Consider the following 26,315-nt stretch of genomic DNA (forward strand, 5'->3'; position numbering starts at 1 on the left):
GGCTCCATCCTGTACCTAGTAAATAAACACAGGTTACGTGAAGAGGATTTCGAGGCCCTCGAAGCAATAACAATGACGGAATGGAAAGAAAGTTTCGGAAGGTATGCCGCGGAGAGTGCTCCTGTCTGGCAGTGGACAGCTTTAATGATAGGCAGCCGCCTTGCTATAAGTGCGAGCGTGTTCACCGACCCACCGGTATAATTATCAATTTGCCCACGATAGCGGAAGAAAAACGGGACGGCCGCAATTAAAGGGTCGCCCACTCCCGTAAGAAACGAGCTTGAAAGAATCCTCCCGGTACGTATACTATTCGACTCGGTGAGCTGCGCCTCCGCGAGGCGAGAGTTACGAATATTAAACGTAAAGAAGCATCCCTGAGATTATTTAAGCAGGTAAAGAAACGAACTCCCTACGTCCTGCTGTGCTCAGTGAGCCCTGATTCGCTAGGTCGGGAGGGGGGCATAGGAAACGCAGAGGGGCATAGACCAGTTAGCTTCTGACCAGGAGGAGATGGGAGTTTCCTTCTTAGCCGTGTGCGAGGACTAAGGCGTGCTCCTCCATCACGGGTATGTACGCGATGCCACTGAGCTACGAGATGAACAAGTCCCTCTATTGTTATCTCTTTTTTTTTTTTTACAAACCACGCTTTCCTATAGTCTTGCACCTATCGCGGTAATAAACGCGTCAGAAGCGGCTAATTTCAATAAGCCATCCACATTACACAATGTTCTCCAGCACGAAGACCCGCTGTCGTACACACGCCGGGGTTATATAGTTGAACCCCATCTCGCAACTCTTCCGATCCATTACTCCTAATAGCGCGTTTCAGGACCTGTTGGCAGTTGAAAGCTGCTGCACTTGAAAATCTCTGGAATACTTTGATGCGCGCATCGATGACTCCACGACTCATCTACGGCGGTCAGTTTAATTAACTTTTTCCGTCACAGGTGCCCAAATTTCTCAGGTTTCAGTGCATTATACCATTAGCCGTTTCTCCCTCACGCGTGTCGTCATCACCGGCTGATTGCTGGCATTCAAATGCTTTCCCCAATTTACAGACGCTAGATTGAAGCCAGATAGGCGTTGCGTCAGTCTCGTCGAACACGGAATTTTCGGTCGAATATTCTGTGCGCAACTTACACGTATATACATCTCGCGCGTGTCTACTGGAGCCTGCTAGACTATATATGTGCGATGTGCAAGGCGTATTTGCAAGGCGTGGCATTGCACTGTGATTGCACAACTGTGTCGAATGCCAGTGTGAAGCGTACGCCTCGTAAAAGAAAATATAGTGTGTTTTAGTATATCGAACGCTGTCGCCTTTGCGTACCTAAGGGATAGCGTGGTGGCTCTGCGCAATAAGCAAAGCTCTGTTTATGTCTTGTGCATTCGCAGAACCACCAACGTTATTCCTTACCTACGAAGAGGCGATTGCGTATGATATGCTAAAATTCACTAATATTTAGTGTCGTCAAGTAGGTACAGAAGCAAGAACGGTACCTATTGACCAGCGGCGACAACGAATGTTTGGGAGCAATCAAAGTCGCTTCGAGCACCTTTTTCTTTAAAAAAGCTTTCAGGTTATCTTCACATCTTATTCCTTTATTACTGAAATTATTCTTGAGACATTACAGAACTGAGTGAAGATTAAAGGGGTTGGGACATTTTCATAGATGTGGTTGATTACATTATGGACGCATTGTATACTGCACGCCAGAATACTGAAGCAAAAAGAATTCTTCTACGTGCCTTACTTAGCGAGATACAAGCCGACGAACACACTCCCGAACAAAGCGCCGACACCAGAGAGCTCAGGGTCCATTCCTATTGGCAGCCGTAAGCGCGTGACTTCTCGTGGGCTGCCTCACTGGCAGCGGCGTTTGCTGTGATGTCAGTGCTGCATGAGTTTCAGTATTCGCGGTGCCCATTTTCTCCGCTTCTATTACTCTTTTCGCTGTGAAGCTTCAATGCAGGTTCACACTGGTGCAAAGAACCGTCTTTTACGTTTATCTGGGATAACGTGGATTGACCTGTCGCAACCCCTTTAATTCTCACGTAACAGTATAAATGGACGAGAGTATCATGCAGCAATTTATACTCTCTCTTTTTTCGTTTCTTTTTTTTACGTTGTACGCATAATGAATTTCAGACTTTCCATTCCGTTTTCTCTTCTAGTAAATTAACCATGAATTTTAGAATGAAAACAGTGTCTGTAACTGGGGTGACTGGCTGTTACATATCATTGATGGGCCGATTGCTAGAAAAACTTCAAACAGTGCGTCTGGCGGGATGATAACCGGCACAAGAGGTGATGTATAGCGGTGAACTATTGAGTTTGCTATGTGGTGAGTCTTTATAACAGTAATATTTGTGCGTGCGTGTGTGTGGGGGGGGGGGGGGGGGAGAGAGAACACAGAAACGAAAAACTCAACGTCGAAACGATAATTGTGGCAAGTTAAGGTTACGGCTGGTCTCATTGGCCGTTAGCCAATAACAAAAGGGGACGTTCCGTCTTAGTGGCTTAATATATTTCGGGACCGAAAGCCCGAAGCTCCCCGAAACTCCGCTCTTCTAGCTAATGCGAACTATTGGCAAGGTCGAACACCACAAAACAGTTGCAGTACCTCCGGATTTTTGCTGAGTTCCTGTCCCGCACCGGGCTACTGGAAGAGTGCTAACATGGCACTCTTTCTCAGTCATCCCTCTCACACCCTTTCCACGAAAGAAATGGGGCGGTGAACAGCCATAGCAGGCGGTGAATGGCCCATCGCACCGTCATCCTATATGCACATGTTTGTGTGCTAACATGACGACGCGACAAGTGGTGTGCAGCCGGCAGATCGGCACCTACTCCATCGCTCCAAATCACGTGGCCCTCTGACGTGAAATGAGCGCTGTACTCCCTGCGTTCCCGGTCGCCGCGGTTTCAGTTCATTTGCATATCAAAATTCGGGGATGGACATTTTAAAGCACATGCCTGTTTCGGGTTTTTTGAACCGCGGAATTGCTTTCAACTAGGAATCTCATTCTGCTATCCCGCTTTTGCCCGAAATTCCTTAATTAAAGAGTTAATTCATGGATTTTAGGTAATTATTCATCTTGTAGTTACGTACTTTCTTGGAGAGGATGTCAGCCTGGCCGTAGAACTCAACTGCAAAAACAAAATTCACGTTGCTCTAACAGCCTTCTTATAAAAAAATATATATGTCCTGAACAAAACAAAAAACACCATGGATGGTGGGCAAAATACGTCTTCCAATTTTACCACCACCACCACCACGTCTTCCAATTAACCATCTTCTCTTTAGCGCGCTAACTATTCTAGTTCATGTGGCTGTTGGTGTTCATGACTCTAATGCACATATGGTTGTGGATTCATCACAAGCGAAAATGGCTGCTATATACTATATGCACCCTGGCACACCCCGTAGGAGGCGCCGGCCACTTCTCGGCGTCCCCTTTGACGATGCCCTCTGATGCTTATTGGCACGAGAAGAGACCCGGGAAGAAATGATCGGGAAAGAGAACGTGAATGAAGGCCGGCTATTCGTATCTGAACTTACATATATGTGAATTTCACGGTTTGAAACATTGCGGCCCGTTGACGTATACTGCACAGTTCGGGCATCGTTATTCTGAGAGCAAGACATCCTTACGCAAGAGTCGCAACGGCATGCTTTATTGTGTCACTGTGCATAGCTCATGAAAGCCAGCTACTTTCTATGGGGGCATACCATGCATATCGTTAGGCCGCGAAACACGGCTTCCGGTACAGTCACTATGTAATAACGTGCCGGTGTGAGAGCACAATCAGTGAGAGCGTTCTGCAATATGAACGTTTATAAAGAAGAAAAAAGAACACAAGTGCACATGACGACTCTACAGTTTGCCCAATCGCGGTCCAGCGCACAAAGGGACCCGGCTGAGACCGAAGGAGTATATGCGGTCGGAAATGCCGGAAACGGAAATGGTCTTTCGCCGAAGTATGGATATGCTGTGGCTGAAGTGCTGGGGTTCCAGTACGAGTGCACGTCTTCTTATTCGCAGTGGGACTTTCCCGAATTGGCTGCGTACGGATAAAAAGACCCATGTGCGGGACAATGGCTGCGGTCGTTGTCACATGAGGGTTAACTCATGCATGTAGGTTTATGCACAGAACAAAGCATGCAGAAGATGCTCGTCGCGCAAATTTTTCTCATCGCCGCGTTGTGAAGATCTACTTGTGCTTTGGTAGGTGCTCCAAGTCTGCCTTTAATGTCAAGTCGAACATAGTTGGAGGGGGAACAATCTTGAGTTTTCAAATTATCGCCTCACATACGCTCATATGTACGTGGTTTCGAAATATTGTAGAGGCAGGATCTTTTCTTTTTGCGTTCTTTGTGTGTGTGTGAATTGTTTTCGTCAATGCAGAACTCACAACACTTGCAGCAAAAAAAAAGGCAAGTAATGAAGCGGAAGAGAAAAAAAAATGATGTTAGAGATGCCAGCGGGATGACATCATGATGACATCTATAGTTTATCCCTAATCCCGATGTAACATGAACACGCACATCGTTTCGAACACAGCACGTTCAGTGGCACGCATCACATCTTTCCTTCCAGGGCATCTCGCGCTCTCATCCTACAAGAGCCATCTACGTATCCTCCTCACATTTTCGCAGCAACATAGTTTCTAAAAGGACAACATTTCCCCACATCAGCCGCCACCTCGACGTCATTTGCCAACGATCGGAAAAATGTTTCACGAGCGGGACGCACGCACGCCAGCCTCTCTCGGCGCGACAAGCTAAAACAATTCCGGTCTTTCTCTCTCTCTCTCTATGGGGGTACTCCGCGTGCTCGAAGGTGCAGAAGGTAAACGAGGTAAAAGGCGTCGCATTAGCGGACGTAGCGCTCGCGATTACTGCTTAACCAGCGCGGTGTGCTGACATAAATCCTCCGTCCCTCCCTTCAAGCTGGAGAGGGGGTCGCATTTAGTTAGTTAGCCGGTGTTTAATGGAATTATCCGGCTTAATTACATTCCCTTCCCCAGCGCCTTTCGTCACAAAACATTAAGCACGCAAAACGCTGGCTATCCCCGCTTTCGTTTTGTTGCCCGCGCTTTTTATTGTGTCGTGATGAGCTTTTCCGCCACCGATTCTGTTTTGCGCGTTTCCTTGGAACCGTTGTGTTTCAGAGCAGCGGCGGCGCGCATTTTTTGGTTGCCGAGCGGCACTGGAGTAATTAAAGGACTTTCTTCTAGTCCGATGAACGATGTAATGCGAAAGGGGTTGGAGCGGAGCAAGACAGGAAGTGTCACCCGCCCTTCCGTCTACTTTTTTTTCATTATCTCTTTCCGCGTACATATCCTCCCTCCTGTTGTGCATTATACCAAAGTCAACGCGTTTCATCCCCGAACTCGGAACGTCAACAAAACAAAAATCCTCCTCCAAACGGTGTCCCCTTTCCTTCGTCGCTTTTTAGCCCTCGGCTTTGCCTTCTTTACTAGCCTATTAATTATACCAACATCGTTCTCGCTTGGCCAACCTCACTGTCAGAGTTGCCACCGAGATCAACCGATGATTGTGGGCAGCAAGAATGTTATTATGCGACGGCAATTACGATACGCTCCGCTGAGTTTCCTGGCTATGAACCGTGTTACCAACTCTATAATACATGACAGCATCTGGTTTTTAATGACAAAAGCAGGCTTGTTTTCTGCAATGCAGGGTATCGGTTGCGGGCTGTAATTATTAATAAGCTCGAACTACGCTGTGCATACAGAATGAAAAGTTGTGGTGCTTTTTTTTTTTTCTGCGTGCAACCCGTTATGACATTAGCGCTGACCGATACTAGCGTGTGCGCGGGAAGGGAAATGATTGTCGCTGACGTTGCTCTGAAGCCCGGAAAACAAATAATTGCCTCTCTATGTGTGTGTGTGTGTGTGTGCATACCACGCGCCTGTGCTAAAGAACAGCGTGATTGGTATGTGGTTGCATCTAGTTTCCTGTAATTTGCGTCAACCATCGAGACGTGACGCTTGACAGTAACACTTTGTACGAATGAGGTAACATTTCCTTGAGTTTGAGGGAATTAAAAGAGAAAGGGCGCAGAAGTGTCGTACTGTGTGTCCTGCCTTGTGTGTCTCTTTTCCCTCAAGCTCAAGCAAGTGTTACCTCATCCGCATCCACATAAGCTTGCTTGCATGTTGAACACTGAACACCGTGCTCTGAAAAGAGATTTCTTTGATCCACGTGAACTTACGTATCACAAAAATGTTGTTTTTTTAACGGAAATAAGCTGTCGCACGTGACTTAAACGTGGTCCTAATATACGCACGCGCACCCATCGGTCCTCAATGTGTGCGTGACATTAGGCTACTATTTCCCTTCCTTTCGTCCGAGATGCCCACTCCTTAGACATTTCCCCTCCCTCTAATCACGTGAAAGTTTCCTTCGCTTGGCTGTTCTGTCGTTGAGGAAATTGCAAGCACGTGCTTTTTTCAATGAATCATTTCCCCCCTAAATAGAATGGTCTTGTCGGACTTTCTTTTTCATTAAAGGAGCAGTGCAAAGCTCTAGAAATGAGAATCCTCTCTTCATTGTCGCGATGGGTGTGATCATTGTTCAAGTTTTTACGCGTAAAATAAGGCTCATCTGGAGAAACACACAGCGCAGGCGTTTGATTTACACACGGTCGAAGCACGCTTTTCTTCCTTCGTAGACAAAGAGGTGTAATGGTCACAGTGAGGTGATCAATATGAACACTGTATAGAGGCGCACGCCGTAAGGCTTACGTCACACACCTGAGTGAGAGCAAAGTCATCTACAAGTTGGAAAACCTGGCACAAGTCACTTTGACAGTATTGCTTCATGACTAGGTGTTTCGCTCGTCGTAAAAATATGTCGTAAGTAGCATATTGTGTTTCCGCAGCGAGAATATTTTTGAAGGCTTCATCCACAAGTACCAGAAGTTCACAAATACTTGCTACGCCTGCGCTCATCCGTAGAATAGGTTCCAGAATAGGGTACCAGAGCGCTTTGGGGACCCAAAGAAATAAGGAGACGTTGATGTACATCGCATAAAATACTGTTTTGGATCTGGGCATGCGCAGCGGTTAAGGCGCCTTGTTTCTTTGGAGGTCCGATAGCGCTTGGGCACGCTTGTTCTAAAACTGCCTGATAGGCAGTTGCAAAATAGGGTAAGCCAAGCGCTTTGGGGCACAAACGAAATTAGATTTCATCACTGCGCATGCCTATAATATCCAATTCGCGTTTTGTAGTTTGGGGGCGCGCACACTCAGACTCGCCTCGATGTGAACCTTTTCTATATATTTCGATTTCGATTTCTAAGCATGAACATTGCGTACGATACACGGTATCCCGTGTACGTTGCACGGTATGTTATGCGCTCCTGCTGTTGCGATGTAACTTGTTAAAATGCGCTCACGGGCAGTTCAAGGATTTACAACGGCGGGGACAACGGGGCACTGCGTTGTGGTGCATGGTGGTTCATATGGTTGGAAGGAGGTCAGAATTTTACAAAATTTTAACGTCAGTATGATCTACCCGCAGTAGTTTATCCAGAACTGCAAACATGAGGGAAAGCAAAAAAAAAAGGGAGGGGGGTAATCATTACAGTTATGTTGTAAAGAAAGAAAGTCAGGGGGTGTCGCAAAAAAATTGGAGGGTGTTGAGCGGTAGTCGGGGGGTCACTGCAATTACCCGTCTTACGGTATAATATACCACACGTTTTGTACATAATGACTTGCAATATACGGTACTTCATTTATTCATTAACTGAACAAGGACCTGCTTGTTATGTGCTATTATTCCTGTTTTTACCTCGCCATAGCACAAATGTTGCGCTATATAAAATTTCTGACTGGTAACATCTGTGAGAATTTTAAAAAAATATCATTTACAAAAGAAAAATTGACTTTGCGAAGGTGCTAAGCCCTGGGGCTTACACTCGCGTCTGCTGCCCATTAAATCCGGCCCTGCTCACAGGATCATTAATATTTCTTTATCACACCTTTGACAATACGGCAGCCGATCTGTACATCATCGAAGTTCCTGCAACAACTAAAGGGCAGAAGGAGAACTGAAGAGAAAGGAGAACTTCTTTCTGGTGGCGCACAAGATGGCCCTTTCGAGACAGTCACAGCAAATGGAGGCTCTATTCATCACCTTGGCAACTTCGGTTGCCACCCCTTTTTCCCTGGATTGCACTTGGACGTCATAATTTGCCCCCAGAGAGGACACAGACAAAGGAACCAGTGCTTGACTTCGTCATGGTGAAGTCCACCTCCTGCACTCTCTTCACAGCACAAACAAGTGAACGATGAACTGCTGTCAAGGCTCTAATGGGTCACTTCCGACCTCAGGGCAAGTTGCGCTCGCCCCGGCACACATACTTTTTTTTTTCTTCGTAACCGTCAAGTAATTATAGCTTCGCGTCAATGAAAGATGCGTCTCTCTTCCATGGTATAACTTGACTGAGTGGTGGGGCCTCTCCGTATCAAGCCGTATTGAGAAAATAGTAGAGTGGACGCTCCTTTTCATAACAGACGGATGGCTGTGCTGCGTTAGTGCGGTATTGTCTTCTTTTCTGAAATCAAATCGCGTGCTTTATAGGGGGCATCTTTTTTATTATTATTATTATTATTATTGACATTAATCGATGCTCGCTCAAGGGCGTAAAACGTGGTGTCTTACGTTATATGAAGTTTACGTTATGAAGCATTAAACATATAAGATGAAACTGGGTGAAACATTCCGGGTTTTCAAGCGCTAGCGAATTTTTTACGGTGAGTTGGCTTCCGAAGTTCATTTAATTGGTGCCGGGTGCATAGCCATTGACCAGGAGCACGTGGTCTCTTACTCATCTACACCGTACCCACAGGGTCATTAAATGTGTAAGAATGCTACGTTAAACTCAAAACTGTCCCGTTCATGGACTTCCTGTCGTGCAGTGGATTGCTCCAGACGCTCTAGTTCCTTCTAGTATTTTAATACTTCCTTTATCATTTTATATAATGTTCCACGTCCAATAGGGTAGGGTACCGCACGACCGCGCTGAAACACCCCATCTCATCGTCATCATCTATTGTTGTTGTTGTTGTTGTCCCGTTCGGCGGTGGTAACCAAGGTCGTGTTGAAGACTTGAAGGTGGTGTGCTCGATTCCTACCACCTGCCGTGCTGTCTGATATTGTCCCTGGGTTGCCCTGGGAATGTCGGCACCGTTCCCCCTGAAGTCGGCCCAGGACGCATACTAACCGCCCCCCCCCCTGTCCCCAACTCCTTCCTGCTGTGCTCTCTCCATCTGTTCCCATCTGTACGCCGCTCATAGCACAGTTGCTTCGCGGCGCTAACACGGAATAAAAAAAGAACTCAAAACTCGTTTCGTTTTCTATTACATTGAAACTCACGAAGCGTGCATGCTGCGGACGTTCGTATGACGTAACTGGTCCTTACACTGTCAAAAAGAAGCACTTGAATAATTGCCCTATCAGTAGTTCGAGAAAGCAAGAGGCACGCGTATAGGTATTGGTTGCGCCGCATCTAAAGCGAGAAAAAAAGGAAAATGTTGTACGTAGAAACGGACGGCTTCCAGCATGACGCGCCTTCTTTAACGAGGCAGTGGCTTCATGCGGGAGCAGCTCAGGGTTTGTTTGTCCAGAAGGTCACAGTGGCCGTCAAATCAACATGGTAAACGACAGCCCATCAATCCGTTGTCTTTTCTTCCTCCGTCTACTTCTTTCTTTCGTTTTTCTTCTTGTCCAAAGTACAAAAACGTCCAGGTTGGACGCTCTTCGAAGGGCCACACATACTTTTCGTTCTTCCGTCTTGAGTTTCCTCCCAAATAACCGCCTCTCTCGTTCCACTCTCGAAGAGGGCAACATTCCCAAAGACAGTACACCGGAAGGGACATACGGCGAACAGTTTCCGGAGATCCCACTGTTGCACCGACGCTACAATAAAACTCGCCAGGCATTAAAGCAAAGCTTAAACTTGAGTAAAGAAAGCAGAAACAAGCGTCGAACGGAAAAAGGCTCGAGTGCGACGGCCATTGCCGTAAATTTCGGGAGCGGAAAGGTATTGCGTTCCTGGGCCATTCCCCTGGTCAGTTTAAGCACTATATTTCTAGTAGCATTTTATACACCGCCTTCACTGCGCCGTGCCGCTTGCCGCCTTGAGACGTACGTGCGTTGCTGCGAGGAGTTGTACACATGGACAGGGGTCGTGTGACTTTGAGATCTATGAGCGCGGAAGATGAACTGCTACGTGCGGAGGAAGACTATACTGTGGAAGAGTTGCCATTCGGAAAATCGGTTTGGAGTCCGAGAAAGTGTTTCCTGCGGTGACAAAGCAAAAGCAGTGGCGGGAATGTACGTCTGTATGTGCACCTCAAGAAATGCACAAATGCATATTATGCGTATCTTGAGATTGTTCGCGTTGTGCTATGAAAGGAAAGGCTAATTGGAACGTTGGAACGTTGGAACCAGCGGCATAGCCGAGTGGGTCAAAAGCGTCCTGCTAGTTGCGGGTAGCCAAGGTCCTGCTGAAGACTGGAAGGTGGTGGGTTCGAATCCTACCACCGGCTGTGCCGTCGGAAGTTTTCCCTGGGTTTTCCCGAAGACTTTCCTGACGAATGGCGGCACAGTTCCCCCTAAAGTCGGCCCAGGACGCATACTAAGCTCCCAGTGCCCCCACTCCTTCCTGCTGTCCTCCCATCTGTCCTCGTCTGTACGCCGCTCATAGCCACAGTTGCTTCGCGGCGCTAACACTGAACTGAAAAAAAAAAAAAAACGTAACGGGTTGAGCCCGTGTCCAGAACCCCTCCCCGCCCCCTCGCACCCAAATGGATAGCGACTGGCTAAACGCTCGCAGACGTCACCCCCCACACAGTACTTCGCTGGGACCGCCCCTGTGACCACTAGAGTGTATAGGGCGAAGAAATATTCACTCTGCAGCGAGCACAGCGACGCTGTAACAATAGTCGACACAGTGAGCACACAAGTCAATGTTACGTCAGCGCCAATACACCGATGAACGTCCACCGCCGTGCACGTGTCGTGAACCTCGACTGATCGTGTACCCTGACTCTGCTTCGCTTCGTAGCTTTCTCTTGCGCTTCGCTTAACGCGGACTCTCCCGTGGTCCCACCATCAATCAACACCAACTACGTCTCCACTCGCAATTATTAGGTTATGCACGCACCCGACAGTCTCCTTTCAGTTTTTTTTCTTATTTCTTGTTTCGTTTTTCTTATGCGACAGACCTCGCAGAATAAGTCTCTCCCACGCGCTTTAACTTTTACCCGAGCAATGATACATCATTAGCAGCAAACAATTCATCGGCCCCCGTGCAGCGCATTAGCCATATAGTATAGCGCTAACCTCATTGTAACGATATACCTCCTCGTCCGAATGTCACCGTTCGCTAACAAGAACTAACGGCGAATCCATCAACAATCGCAAACTCGATTACCACCTCGCTTATACCAACCCGAATTCCCTCTTCGCAAATCGCTCGACTCGCCTTTTCTTCACGTGCAGCACAGCGCACGTGCGCCGCCGCCGCCGCTCCAAATTCGATAGGACGTGGCTGTAAACAAAAGCTGATCCCTCCCCCCGCAAGAGTTTTCATAAAACTTACGTGGTGGCATTGAAACGTGGCCAGCCGACCAGAACGGTTTCATCTGCCATTCGGTCCGTCCCGCATTCATGCTATATGGGATAACCCAATTACGTTGATATCGCGGGGATGGGGCCCTTTTAATTTCGGCGACCATTCTGGGCAAAGAGCATCCCGGAGATGTCCCGACCACCTCGAATGATATATATTAAATAAATACGGGTATAAAAGGCAGCGTGGGTGTATATTTCACTCTCTCTCTCTCTCTCTTTCTCGCTGAAACGATGCGGTCTTTGCGACGTGGGGTGCAGCGAGGAGTGGGGTGAGGGTGTTGCCTGATGCGTCGGACGGGCGAATCGGGTGTACGTGGAAAGCGTAAAAGCGGAATAAGGCAGACTTGGGATGAAAGCATTGTAGAGTCAAGCACGACGACTGTTTATGCGTTACGCAACGCACGAGAGCTTTTTCTTCTTCTTTCTCTTTTTTTTTTATTCCCGGATACCTGAAGGTAGTTATTTGTTGCAGGTCGCTCCTAATGTACTTCTAACTTCTTGAGAAAGGATGCAGAAAAAACAAGTACAACAAGCTTTCAATAAGCACCGAAGACGCAGTACGAAGGTACTTACACGTTGTGTATGATTTCATATCCTGTCATGTGTCTACACTCTTGTAACTAATTGTCACTAATTTGGAAATGCTATCTCACGTTCATAATAATGGGGCTAATATGCTACGAAGGAAAAGTGTAGGTGTGTGCAGTATTTGACAGTTTATGAGTTTTATCACTTACTTCGCATATCGTTCGCAGCAAAGAATACACCGGAAGCAAGAACGAAACAGAAGCGTGTAGATATATCTGCGCAGCACCACGATAAATTGATGCGTCTAGAGCACAACTGGCACGCCTTTCACTGTGCGACGTACTGCATAAAATTGAGGGGCTACTGTGCGTAACGATTGAATAAAAATGTAAAGGGAACGCCGAACGTCTCTCTATGCGCTTTCTCTCTTCGCTTCTTTCCACGATTCACATAATCTTCGAATAATCATTGTGTCAGGGCACTCAACGTACAGCAGAAATAGACCGAACCAGCCATCCCTGCATATTATCCACGAAAACCGCAGGAATCGTTTCACTGTGCGACGTTTCTGCCCTCTCTCCCCGACCCCATGCTCAAGTAGGCGAAATCATTCGCGCCAGATTATACTCAGTTACTGCCAAATCATTTAACTCGGTTTTCTCGTACTCTCTCTGAAGACGAGGAAGCGAAATCTCGTCTCTGCTCCCATTGATTTCGGTTGATCTTTGCGAGATTTTTAATGCGTTTCGGGAGCGTTCAGAACCGCGGCTTTTTAACTAGAATTCGAAATACACTCTTTTCTTTCAAATGTCTCAAAAGGAGGGAATTTTGTTCGTCGCGCTATGAACAAGTTCCGTCTTGAAAAGGCACAGATTATTCAAATTGTGAGTACGGAGGGATGGCTCGGGACGACTACATCCGGAACAATCTCCTATATATGGTCGGCGACGTGGGCGTCGATTAAGAGTCAATGCCGCTTTTCTTTCATTCTTTCTTTCTTTTTTCTGTAAAACTACTTTCCAAGATGGCTCTTTCCGACTTCCTCGTACGCCCATGTAACGTCCCTATATATGCAGGAAGACAGTAGACGCCGGATGTCTATAGCAACAAAACGGAGGCCAACCATTTATTGCCGCAATCGCGAACGACTTTACATACATCCACGAGCTCCTTCTGTCCAAAAAATCGGGTTCTTTGAAGTAACTCGCGCGTGTAAGATCCGCACACGCAGATTCTCGAACATAGAGAAGCGTGTATAGCTCGGCCGAAAGAATATGCGTCTCAATTTGAATATGGGCTCTCAAAACCATTCATCCTCGTTATTATTATCCCGGTCCGTTCCCATCTCGGACGGTCCCGCTTGCAGAAAAAGTCCAACATTTATATTCCCATTTTTGAGGCGAATGTTTCAGGGTATAGATATCAGTCTTTATGCGCGATACGCGGAGCAAAACACTCTTGCGTCATTTCGGGCATAAAGAAGCAGCGGCCGGGGAAGATATTCGGGCGGAAATCAAGAGTTCTCTCTCCCGGCGGAATATACATCTGAAGCGGCAACAAACAAGCATATGCGTACAATTTATAGGGAGAGGAAAAGCACGAACCAATTCTTTCTCCTTTTGACTCCCAAGTCTCGGTTGTGTCTGAGGCCATGCAGATGCGCCGTGAAAGGAGCAGTGTTGGACACGTTCCCCGAGAGAGAAACTATTGTGAACGCCCCAGCGATAAATAATCATTCTTGGGTGTCCCGCATCTGAATATGAAAGGAATTCTCCATACGGAACAAGCGAAGTGAAAAGTGCCGGACATGTTTTCATGTATTTTTCAGCTGTTCCTGAATTTTTTTACGTATTTCTTTCCATCTAAATGTGCGCACCGCAATAATATTGTCTGCCCCGGGTGACTGTATGGTACGAAAAAAGTTGAACGATTTTCTTATATTGAAAGGTCGGCTCCATGAGTCGTAGAAATGTTGCATCCGTACATTCGTTGGAGCAAATTCCAAGATATATCTATATATATTTCAAATAAATGCGTCTTCCGGGATTGAAGTACGTCATAAGTGGAAAGCCGGTCATTACGAAAATACTGATATATACTTCAGATATATTCAGTGGCACAATGCTGCTGTAGCAGAGTTCAGCTATCAATGCCAGCTGTATTAGTTGAGCACACACTTCAGTGTACAGTAATCACACTCTTCGCCCTGGCAGGCGGGTTCACCTAATACCACCGTTTACAACTGTATATATAGCCGAGTAAATAAACAAAATCAGTGTCGTGATCCAGAATACGGATAATGGCTCGTATAACCACGCGGATCAAACGTAGGTGTGGTAGATCATTCTATACCTTAAATGAAGGGCTACCAATTAACGTACACGTGCGTCTTTTCTTTTTTCGTTTACTGTGCCGGCAAAATGGGAATCTTCGGAGGAGAGATGTTACGAGCACATCTGCTACCCACCGTCGACGGACGTTCGAAAGGACTTTTGTCATATACATTAGTGTCGCAGGCGGTGTACCTGAGACCACCCGGTATCCCCCAGTGTGTCTCCTCGTGAACGTTACCGCGAGCCATTCCTCAAGCACAAGACGACTGCAATCCGCAAGCGACAGAGATAAGGGGAACGCCGTAATTAAAACATCCGCGATGGGACTAGTTCCAGATGGACGCTTCGAGGGAGGCATTCAGCAATGAGAGGCTCTTTGCTTCCTAGAGCGGAACCACATGTAGCACCGCCACATACGAGCATGTCTGAGCACCACAGACATCCCATAAGGTAAGACAAGGATCTCCGATAACTGTAATTGAACATGTGTCTTGGACCAGCTGTGCGAAAGGTCATGTAAGTGCCGACAATTCATTGCTGGTTATGAAAGAAAAGATCCTACCTAACTGTTTTCGCACTCAGAATATTTTTTGTCACTGAGACAGCTCTCCTGAAGAGTAAAGTGTCCAGAACGCATAGAGTATTTTTCCCAATGCGCAAGGATGGCTCCTTATATCGTTCGGGGACCGAAAGATGATTACTGCTCTAAAATTGGGGAACCCGGAACAAATGCGTTCAGGGCTGAATATAACACACGTATTGAATTAAATGTCTTCAGACAGTTGGGCATATTTTGCCTATACAAAGAAAAGAATCCCGGAAGGCTCGACGGAGTAAGGGGGGTAGAAATCCTGCTAAAAAGCAATGCTCTTTCGTACCTAAGAGATACCATTCACCAGTGTTCAATTAACTAATCAGCGACTACGCCGCCACTCCACTTAAAAGTAGCCCAATATTACAACAGAAAAAGTAACGCGACACCCGCCGCCAGATAAAGGTAACGCAATGCACTAACGCTATTTTTCCGCTACAGTATACGCTCGTCTTTCAGGCATCTCGTTGCCTATGTGCCCCACACTTCAACAAGTCGAGTTTTCTTGTTTGTTCGTATTCCTCATTTCTACGACGAACAAGATGTGCGGAATTCCGTTTAGTTAGAACACGTAATATCGCTCAAAGTAAATAAAAAGTGGAAAGCACGCAAGCTGTTCAATTTGCCCAGCCGCACTTTGAGTGTCAAATCAACTGTAATTTCGGTGTTATTAGAGAATATGCGCAAAGATGATAAACACGATACCGCAGCGACGGCAAAATCGAGGCTCGATCACGATAATAAAGTTTTAGTACATCGTACGCTATCGCCTTAGCGTTTGTGGTTCTGCGCACACGCAAGACATAAACAGAGCTCTGCGCATTGCGCAGAACTACCACGCTATCCTTACGTACGCAAATACGACAGCGTACGATATACTAAAACTCACTATTGAATTGGGGTATTGCGTCCCGAGACACCAAGAGGATAAAAAGCAAACACTTTACTCACCGACATGCGGTTCATAAGTTTATAGAGTCCACTAAAATAGCCGTTATTAGTCGATTTGCTGCATTAGCTCCCAATGTGGACCTATCGGTCCGCACTCACATTTGCATAATGGCACTACGGCATCCTTCGGTTCCTCCAAAACCGCGCACTGAACTCAAGTCACTATACCACACAGCACGTCGTAAAATTCAGACAGCCAGGACGGTACGGTTCACTGTAAACTCCCAATTCATTCACCACCGTATAGCCTTCGCACCACACGAGCTGGAACTGGGTGGAAAACGGCGCGAAATTTCAGATAAAACCAGTCTTTCAACGCCACATGCATCGTCTTCTCCCGTTCCCGCAGGTAGTTTGATCACAGGCACAAGTGATGCATCGCTGCCCTGAGCACGCGTGCTTATCAGCGATGCAGTACCGCGAGTCATGTAGTGTGTCATAACCACGGTGAAGAGAGACAAGAGCAGCCAGTGCGATCAGAATCATTTATCAGATAACAAACGAGAATTTCTCAGACGTATGTCATCAACACGATAGCGTTTGAAAGAAAAGCGTTGAAACAGAGTGTATTAATTACCTCCATTCTTTAACTCTAAAATGCGATTTGTGAAGCAAACATTCGTAATAGAACACGGGATCAACGTGTTCTAGTGTTTTCACTGTGCGAATGTGCGGCCGTTCCACCGCTCTGAGTGTCACTCTCCTTTCACCAACGAACATGCGAAGGCGTAGTTCCCAGAGCACTTTCTTGCGAGAGTGCAAGGAAGGAACGTTGTCGGGCACGCGGGTATACAGTGTCTATTGGGCTCTCAAAGAGCGTATCGCTGCGTTTGGTGCATTTGATTGGTGCATTTGGTGCGTTTGGTGCATCTGGGAACTTGATAGAGTCACACACGCACACTTACGTTGATTAAAGTGATCTTTGCCTCCGGAAACGTGTGTAAACAAGTGCCACAACGTATGCCATTATTCGACAGTCTATTTGGCCAATTTCCTCCCCCGAAAAGTGCACAGATCAATGGGTTTTATAATATTAGCATTGCCTCTGCAGCTGTGGGAGCCCCAGCAGCAAAGACATCGTGGTGGCGTGATGGTGATGGTGATGTGATAAAGAAAAAAAATGGGGATGTGTGTGGGGCGTATTTTTGTATACGCCTAACAAGAGGGCAGCGCGCAGCTGACTGGCTGGCTTTTGCAGACGATTGTTTCCGAGCTTGCCTGCACCGCTGATCAGGCTGCTTACCTCTGTCAAAGGCGTGTCACCATTGGTCATAACACTATGACGTTTTTGTCGTTTTTCCAGAGTGGAAATTCTGTCATACTCGCAACATCCGGCATCTTCTTTTGCGATGTATTTAATCTAAACTGGACACACACAAAAGTAATCCATTGGTTTTCAAAATATATAGTACGGTAGGTCGATGGGGTCGCAGAACCTGCCGATACGAAAGCTAGCAATATATAACCGCGGTCATCTTCCTCTATACTCAGACTAAGGACTCACACATGTATTACACGAAGGGGAATGAAGAAAGTCTCGGAGAATCGATGCTAATTTCTCATCGTGCGCTGCTCAATTTGCGAGAAGCTCCGGATGGCGAGGAGAGGAAGGGACTTGATGAATGCTCCCACGCAACAAAGCCCCGACAACAGGAAGAGGGATGCATCGAAGAGGAGAAGCATGCAAAATCACGACTCCCTCCTCTGTAAGAGGCAAAGAAGCAAAAAAGGGGTTAGAGCAGTTCCGGAGGTATAGCAGCGACCCCTTATTCCCATCCGGGACGCCCGATGAAAAGAAGAGGGGGAGTTGATGATGGAAGCGGCCTTCCGTTCATCTTCATTTCTTCCCCACGACCTCCCCCTTCTCTTCCACAGCCTGGCAGGGACTGTGTTTCGTTCCGCGTTTTCGCCGTCCTACGTGTATTTTGTAGCTCTCCTGTAAGCGAAGAGAAAGGTCTGCTGTACTGGTGGACACTGTACACGCGTGTGTGCCAGCAAGAAACAACGAATTAAAGTTGTTCTTTTTGTTGTTTTTCTTTTTCTTTGAATCGAATCTTTGTTAATTTTTTTACCTTGGCATGAGTAAAACGGTGTATTACGGATATTTACCTGCGTATACCTCCTTTTCGAGCTTCCACAACAACAACAGCAAGAACAAATAAGTAATGATATCGTAGTGGGACGTTTCGCCGCTGAGGCGGCACCTTATCCCATTGCTTGAGGAGGAGAAGATGGTGAAGCTGACCTTGTCTTCTAAGACCTCTTACGCGTACCTCTTACTAAGACCTCTTACCGTAGGAGAGCGCTGCAGTGCGATTCTCACCTCATTTGCCTTGATGGTCTATTTATTATGTGTCGTCCGGTGGAAGATGAATTCCACGATATTGACCATAGCCGGTTCCTGCATCACTTTTTTTTTTCTTCCTTACCTTACATTCCACTTATCCACGCATTTTTTGCTTGAACAAAATTGCAGCCGCACTGCTTATGCATTATTTTGCAAAAATACTGACTGACAGTAAAGGACTCTGGCTGTTTGAGACTTTGACAGCACGAGCAATACAATGAAGGAGGAAATGGGGCGCCACCTCCAGCAGATATAGTATTTCCATTAGTGTTTCGATATATAATACCGGTAAATCATTTCCAAATATGTGAGAAAACCTTCTTTCAGCCATGAAAACTACACTCTTAAAAATGAACTTCACCGCATAGCACGCTCCTAGCCAACCATCATCTCGAATGATATCGTTATCTGCCCTGATTTGTTGAAAACGGGAGGCGTACGCCTTTTTTGTGACACTTATGCTGTTCATAATTGTCAGAGAAAAGGCGTACACCTCCCGTTTTCAGCAAATCAGGGCGGATAACGATATCATTCAAGATGATGGTTGGCTAGGAGCGTGCTATGCGGTGAAGTTCATTTTTAAGAGTGTACACACAACTTTCGATAAGTTCCGCACGCTACGAAGTTACGTTACGGTATCCGGAAGTTACGTTTGCGTTAGCCTGCACCTGTACACCAACATTAGGCGAACGACAACGTATAGCCGTTCTGCCCGCGCATGTTTTTCTTTCTTTTCTTCTCGAAGTCGGCCGCACTCCTTTCCGAGCTACGTGCTCAATGAGGGGTGAAGCCGAGATGCTGAGAACACCTCATTGCAGTTTTTGAAACCGCACCGGAAAAACGTCGAAGACCGTTCTCGACGTCGCCACCGATGTATTTGATCCACTTGGCTACGTTTCTCGCTTGAGGTACTGCGCTTCGCGGTACTGCCTTCTTTATTGGCATCCATTTTTCGATGCTCCTCCACCACGACGAACTGTCGCCACACCGGCTGACGCTCTTCTTTATTTCTTTTTTCTATCGGTAGAAATCGTTTGTTGTATTCACCGGGGGAAAGCGCACTCTAGCTCACCGTGCAAACTGCACGAATGAAATATGCTCAAAGTTCGGGCATGTACACATAGATGGAAAGTGAATCGTCGATACTTTTTGGCTGCGGCCTCTCGTGCGTGTGCAACTGGATTTGGTTCGTATTGAAAGATACTGAGACGTTATCGTCCCACTTTTTCCTTCTCATTTTCTTCAGCTCCCTTTTTTTTTTTTTATCGCTTTCTTAAGGGAGTGTACTACGAAGTTTTCTATAGACAAGTTCCGCGAAAATCGTCAACAGTGAACTTGCTAAGGCGAGGATGACGTGGATGTCGCTCCAACGACTAACCAGAGGTTCCGCGAAGTTGATATAAGGATAACCGAATGACATGCCGTGTAGGAAAGCCATCGATAAAGCTACCTTCCCGCTTCTTTCCCGAAAGTCTCTCCGTAATGAGTTCCAGTTCATCTATTTTATGCCATTTCGAAGGCGGTGTCCTGCGTCTTTAAGTTTTATCCGGCGCAAGGACACAGAATTTCGAGTCTGCAGACATCCAACTGAATCCCGTTCATGAAACAAAGACAAATGCTGTCACACGTATTTTTCTGATTCAACATCGACATGTGATTAACATCATCCTCTCTCTCTCTCACTCTCTGCTTTTCCCTCCCTGCGCATCGCAACCATTCTTCATCAGCGGAAATCGATTTGGGACCAATCCTTCGGTACTGGGCAGACTCTCAGCTGCATAGAGCCGAATCACGCGTGGCAGGAGAAGAATTCCCGTGGCTGTTTTTATACGCTGTGGCTAACCCGTTGGAGAAAGGAATCCATCTCACTCGTGGGCCCAACAGATCGTGCGCCGGTGCGTCCGACAGGTCGGCACCTCCCTCGCACACGGAGCTGAATTCGCAAAGAGCCCAGCGGCCTCTATCGTTCCAGCGGGGGTGTGGCTGCAGGTGTCAGAGCCAGCGGCGGGGCGACTCACGGACCATGACGACTTTACCACCGCCAGTATCATAGAGGTATCGCACATATAGCATGGGAGGAGGCGAGGAATCTTCACTCACGAACGGAAACCACTCCAGTTGGTTGATGGACATTTTGCCCCGCTCTAGATGTCCGAGGCTGCTGAGATTGACCATGCAGATGATGGTCGGCGGGTGTATAGGGCCCACTCTGTTCCCCTGGTTTGTCGCGCTCGGGTTGCTTCGGCAAAAACGGCTTGTATTTACATCGCGTCGGTATATACCCTGGAACCCACCCGTAACGACATGAGTGGAGTTTCCCTATTTCATTTTTGTCCTGGAAAATATAAAAGAGAACACCGTGTGCTTGGTAGCATATCCATACATTCCCAAACAGATATTTCAAAAATCGACTGTTCCGGGTTGCGCAGTCTAAAAACAGAACTTCACCGCATAGCACGCTGTGCGCCAAATCATTGGCACAAATGATGTGGTTATCGCTTCTGATTCGAAGAGAGAGGGGGCTTGTACGCCTTTTTGTGGCTAGATATGTGAAAGTTCCCACAAAAAGGCGTACGCCCTCCTTGTTCTTCGAATCAGAAGCGATAACTCTACACTCTTAAAAATGAACTTCACCACATAGCACGCTCCTAGCCAACCATCATCCCGAGTGACATCGATCTCTCCCTTGATTTGTTGCAAGCGGGAAGCGTACGCGCACGCCTTTTTGTGACACTAATGCGGAAATAGTAACTGTTACAAAAAGGCGTGCGCGCAAATCAAGAGTGATAGAGGTATCACTCTGTACAAGGGTTGGCCTTCAGCGTGATATGTGGTGAAGCTTTGTTCTAAGAGTGTATCATTCGTTGCACAGCATGCTATGCGGTGATGTTCTGCTTTTAGAGCGCAGGCAATGATATGTGTCTCAGAATTTCCGTCGGACGTAAATGAGTAGTGACACTGAAACGTGTTGCAGAGAATTCCTCAAGTGCTGTATTATCTCGATGTGAGCTATTACATGCGAACTTATACAGCACAAGTTCGTACGAGATGATAGTGAAAACGTATTCTACACAAACGCACAAATAGCGGATATTCTCAGGTCTGCTGCGAAGAAGTCAATGTGCGGCAACTTCCTTGCTCAATTCCCCAAGCAGATAAGAGGATATAGGCCATATGAGACTGTAACTGTTACTAAAACAGTTACAAATAGCCATTCTTGTTATCAATAATCTGTCTCCGGAAAATGCATGAGAGATTACACGTCTTACACGATCATTTCCTTTCATAATTTCTTTTATATCTAACCTCGGTGCAGGAAACTATAGACGACCCTCTGTTTACAAACGCATGAGGTCACGAGAAGACCGGTTCGAGGTTATATTTTGCTCTGGTTTGCAAGAAGGGGGAAAAACGCGCCGGCTGATTGGCTGGTAAAGCTGATAGCGCCCACCAGCATGATTTGCGCGATTGGCGGTACGAAATCAGTGGCGTAGGGGTGCGGGTAGTCTATGGTGCAGTAGAGATTTCGCCCTCCCTTCAAGCCCATTTTTTATGCACAGTGAACAACATAGCGCCTATATAAACAACGCGGTTACAGGCATGAAGCATAACTTTTGTCCTTACCACGTTACTCCGACGGTGACCCCTACGAAAGGCATATTCATACGCAAATACGCAAATTGAAAACTTTCCCAACGGACAACACGTCTTTCTGCACATGAGAGAACAGCACTTGGCCAGCCTCTCAATTTCTTGGGAATGCGCGACAGCCGCATCGGTGGCGAAGAGGCGTTCTAGCCACCTTCTGGAAACGACATCGAACAGGACCTGTCGATGGGTCTCACAAAACGTGAGACAAGCTGGTTGTACCTTATCTCCATATATATATATACCTATATCACGTACCGACCGATCTCCCTCTATAGGTGCTTGGAGGGAAAAGAGCGGAAGCTGTTCCTTTGATTGCGGCAGCCATAACCACGTGGCGACGGCGGGTTTTGACAGCAGCAGTGATTGCGCCTTCTAATTAGAGTGCCGCCTTTTTCGTGGTCGCCAGCCATATCCTTTCCCACTCTCTTCCTGATATCACTTCCCTCCAGGATGACGGCTTTCCTGTCTGACACTCTGTTTTATATATTGGACAGCGAATCTTGAGCGAATTACTCGTCGTCAGGTTAATGCGCCTGTTTTTTAGGTTGGATGTTGTCATAGATCAAGATATTTACAAAAAAAAGCGTATTGACCGTGAGTTAGAGACTTTGTCTCTGAAAACGCCCAGTAAATAACATTGAACTCGTCCTTAAATTTGTCAAAATTGTTGTGCATCATGAGTGATTGTTGCCTCCATATTCGCAACATTCCCATTGGAGACAAGGCCTGTTGAGACGAACGGCAGAAACAGGCAAGCAGGAGTATGCACTGATTCCAAGTGTTCGCGACCATCGTCCCACCTGCTGCTGCTGTTAGCGAATTGTAAAATGCATCTAAGTCTAGTATACCTTTCCTGTGGAAAAAGATCTCATCTGTATAGGGTAAACGTTGCACGTTTCATAAAATGACGAATGAGCAAGGCGCCTATATATACACGAGAGAAGAGCTGCGAACATTCAATGAGAACCTGAGCAAAACTTTCCCTCGCGCGCGCTGCGCTACATATAATCTTTCTGTTGACTTTCCTATATCATGTATAAAGATCCCGTTAAAAAAAAATAGACTTCTCTCCGGCAATTCCGATACTGTCACGACAAGTAAACACCCTTGAAGTGGAATAGATTCCAGATGCTTGTGCACTCAAGTATGCAAATTGAGTGATGAATATTTGAATGGGCAACATGCCTAAAAAGATGAGGAATAAACTTGTGTTCAGCAACTCTCCATCGGGCACAGTGTTCTATTTTTGGCTGCACTGCTTCGAACAGAGAAGGATGTGTACCGGTGCTGTGCAAGAGGTATATACACCCCCAGGTATTGGACTGTATTTCTGTCCGATACTTTTGAAACTTTTACTTTCTTTGTATGCTCGTCATCGTTCCCATTTTGCCTCGTTTTACGGCTCACTTTCGACGGTGTCCGGACCCCTGTTGTCACTGTTCCGGATTCTGACGTGTGAGATGAGAGTTATCTTTACACGTAAGCTGGGGAAAACATTTGCAATCCGCCATAGCAATTGTGCTTTGTGTGGCGAGGGTTCACACCCCTCTTTGGAGTAGGTGCAGATTTCACGTGACCTTCTTCGTGGCATTATTTTCGCATTTGTGTGGCTCTTCAATTGCGTTGGAACATTGTCGTGCGTTGGAATATTAAACTTCGTTAGACAATTTATTTGCTCCGCAAATCGCTAGTTACGTGCACCATTATTCAAGACCATTAACTTTCCTGATCGTACATTTCAATGGGGGTGAACGTGACGTTGTTGTGCAATCAAGACTTTTCCCCCTTCTCTTCAATTAATTTTTTTTTTTTTTTTAGTTTAACGGTGTCCGTGAACAACCAGAATGGCTTGACCAATATTGCGCCACACCAAATGAACAATGATGAAGAAAAAAAAATGTCTACATCTTGTTGGGATATCTTCAATCCACGTTAACGTGTGTCCACTTCACAGCAGACCACTCAGGTATTTTCGTGCAAGAGTTACACAATCCCAGATGTGAAAGTGGACATTGTATATACGTTTCGCACATTCTGCAGATCCGACAACGAACGTAAAGGTGCTCCGTTGACAGGGTCGGTACACAATACGTGTACTTCCTCAGGTTCGCGACTTGTAGTCGATATCAAATGTGGAAGGTTGCCCATTGAGCAACGGCAGGAAATAAGACAGCGAGCGCCTGATCAGCCAGACCTCCATGCTACTACATTTTCGTCGTGTTGTAGCTTGTGCAGCATTTGACTTTATGTAAGTGCGGGTCAGGAAGTGACTATAGCTATACCCTTTCCAAGTATCTGGTACTTCTTCTGTGGGCTGCGGATGTCATGCACTGCTCAACACACGCCACTGGTATCCGCTGCACACGGCAGATACCATAACTCTTCAAAATAAATCGAACCTGTCGAGGTAAGTCGGACCTGCATAATAATCAGCTGTTCACTTTTTTTTCTTCAATCATGGATGTTTGTGCGCTGTATATCCACATGCCATCCACATCAATTTGTCGTGAACGAGCATATCAACATATCACTCTCAGAAATGAACTTCACCGCATAGCACGCTCCTAGCCAACCATCATCTCGCATGATATCGTTATCTGCCCTGATTTGTTGAAAACGGGTGGCGTACACCTTTTTTGTAACAATTATGAACAGCATACATGTTACAAAAAAGGCGTACGCCTCCCTTTTTCAACAAACCAGGGCACATAACGATATCATTCGAGATGATGGTTCACTCTTAAAAATGAGTTTCACCGCATAGCACGCTCCTAGCCAATCATCATCTCGAATGATATCGTTATCTGCCCGGATTTGTTGAAAACTGGAGGCGTACGCCTTTTCTGTGACACTTATGCTGTTCATAATTGTCACAAAAAGGCGTACGCCTCCCGTTTTCAACAAATCAGGGCAGATAATGATATCATTCGAGATAATGGTTGGCTAGGAGCGTGCTATGCGGTGAAGTTCATTTTTAAGAGTGTTGGCTATGAGCGTGCTATGCGGTGAAGTTCATTTTTAAGAGTGTTGGCTATGAGCGTGCTATGCGGTGAAGTTCGTTTCTAAGAGTGCAGGTTACTGTTAGATCACCAGGTCTCTGTATTTCCCAAGTTGCACAATGCAAATGCATAGAGCGAATCGTGCCACGCGATTAAGAATCGTAATACTTAGCACAACGTCACGAACCCTGTAGCAAAGGGCCTGAGCATTCCAGGGACCGTGACTGTTACTCGCTCACTAACATGCTATATACAAGAAAATGTTTGGCTTGCTGAGTTAGGAAATCAATGAAGACCTATACAGTCGTGCTTGGACGAGCTTTTTCTGGTATCCCCGACAATCTTATTGATGAAATCAAATAGCGCAGGGAAAAGGTGCTGACGCCAGAATCGAACCTGGAGCCTGGCCTGATTTCCAGTTATAGGGATGCTATACCGTAACACCACGACAGCAGGAATCTCTCCTGAGTTATTTTTAGAGTGCCTCAAGTATTTGTGTACCCGTTGTTTAAATCTTATTGATATCGAAATGAAAGCCCCCCATGGGTTCGCGTTTCGCTGTTCACCAAGCTGAGGTATAGACTTCGACGGAGTAGACGCCACCCCTTTCCAACCCTGGTGCACCATATCACGCAGTCGTGGACAAGCAACGAGTCGAAGGTCAAGGCCAACAAACAACTGATAGCTCAGGAAATGAGAATCTCCATGTTACACGCCAATGCCAGATATCGGAACCTGAGGGACACGTTATCTGGTACTGATTGCCCTTATTTGTCAGCGAACGAGCTGAAGTACCGGGCTGGTATGTCGGACAATAATCCCACAAGCTGAAGAACCCCGTGCAGTACAATATACTGGAATCAGGGGTGCACAGGAATGAACTCTCTGCGAAATGAATTGCTCCACTGAAAAAGCACTTGCCAGTAGCCTCTCCTTCTGAACTTTCGGTGCCTTGTGATGTTTGCTTTGCACCGCACATGTGGATTCGTACTTGCGGTGTCTTTCCCAAGTTTGCACTCTGTAAAGTCACCAGTGCCGGGGCGTCAGAAGGTGGGGCAGAGGGGGCCGGCCGCCCCCTTTTCATGCACGGTGTTCGGGAAAGGCGACGCGTTCACTTGTATCCATTTTCCTCGCTGCAGGCAACGTTTTCTCAAGTAAGTAAAGAAAGTCTGTTACGTTCCATAAACATATTCTCTGAGGGGCTTCCGATGCCCCTGATTTTGCGATATTCTATTAGGGCTT

General features: G+C 46.6%; 1 protein-coding gene across 7 annotated transcripts in view; it reads left to right on the forward strand.

Annotated features, from left to right (window-relative positions):
* Window positions 1-26,315, forward strand: part of LOC135385332 (zinc finger E-box-binding homeobox 1-like) — a 491,031-nt gene that overhangs the window by 410,054 nt on the left and 54,662 nt on the right. The window contains exon 1 of one of the 7 annotated variants that reach the window (XM_064614596.1): window positions 24,295-24,481. The exons of the other annotated variants lie outside the window; for them this stretch is intronic. The gene's annotated coding sequence lies outside the window, so the exon portion shown is untranslated. Of the gene's footprint in view, window positions 1-24,294; window positions 24,482-26,315 lie in introns of those variants that run through there. 7 annotated transcript variants of the gene reach the window in all.

The sequence above is a fragment of the Ornithodoros turicata genome, chromosome 2 (assembly GCF_037126465.1).
Source record: "Ornithodoros turicata isolate Travis chromosome 2, ASM3712646v1, whole genome shotgun sequence".
Taxonomy (NCBI): domain Eukaryota; kingdom Metazoa; phylum Arthropoda; class Arachnida; order Ixodida; family Argasidae; genus Ornithodoros; species Ornithodoros turicata.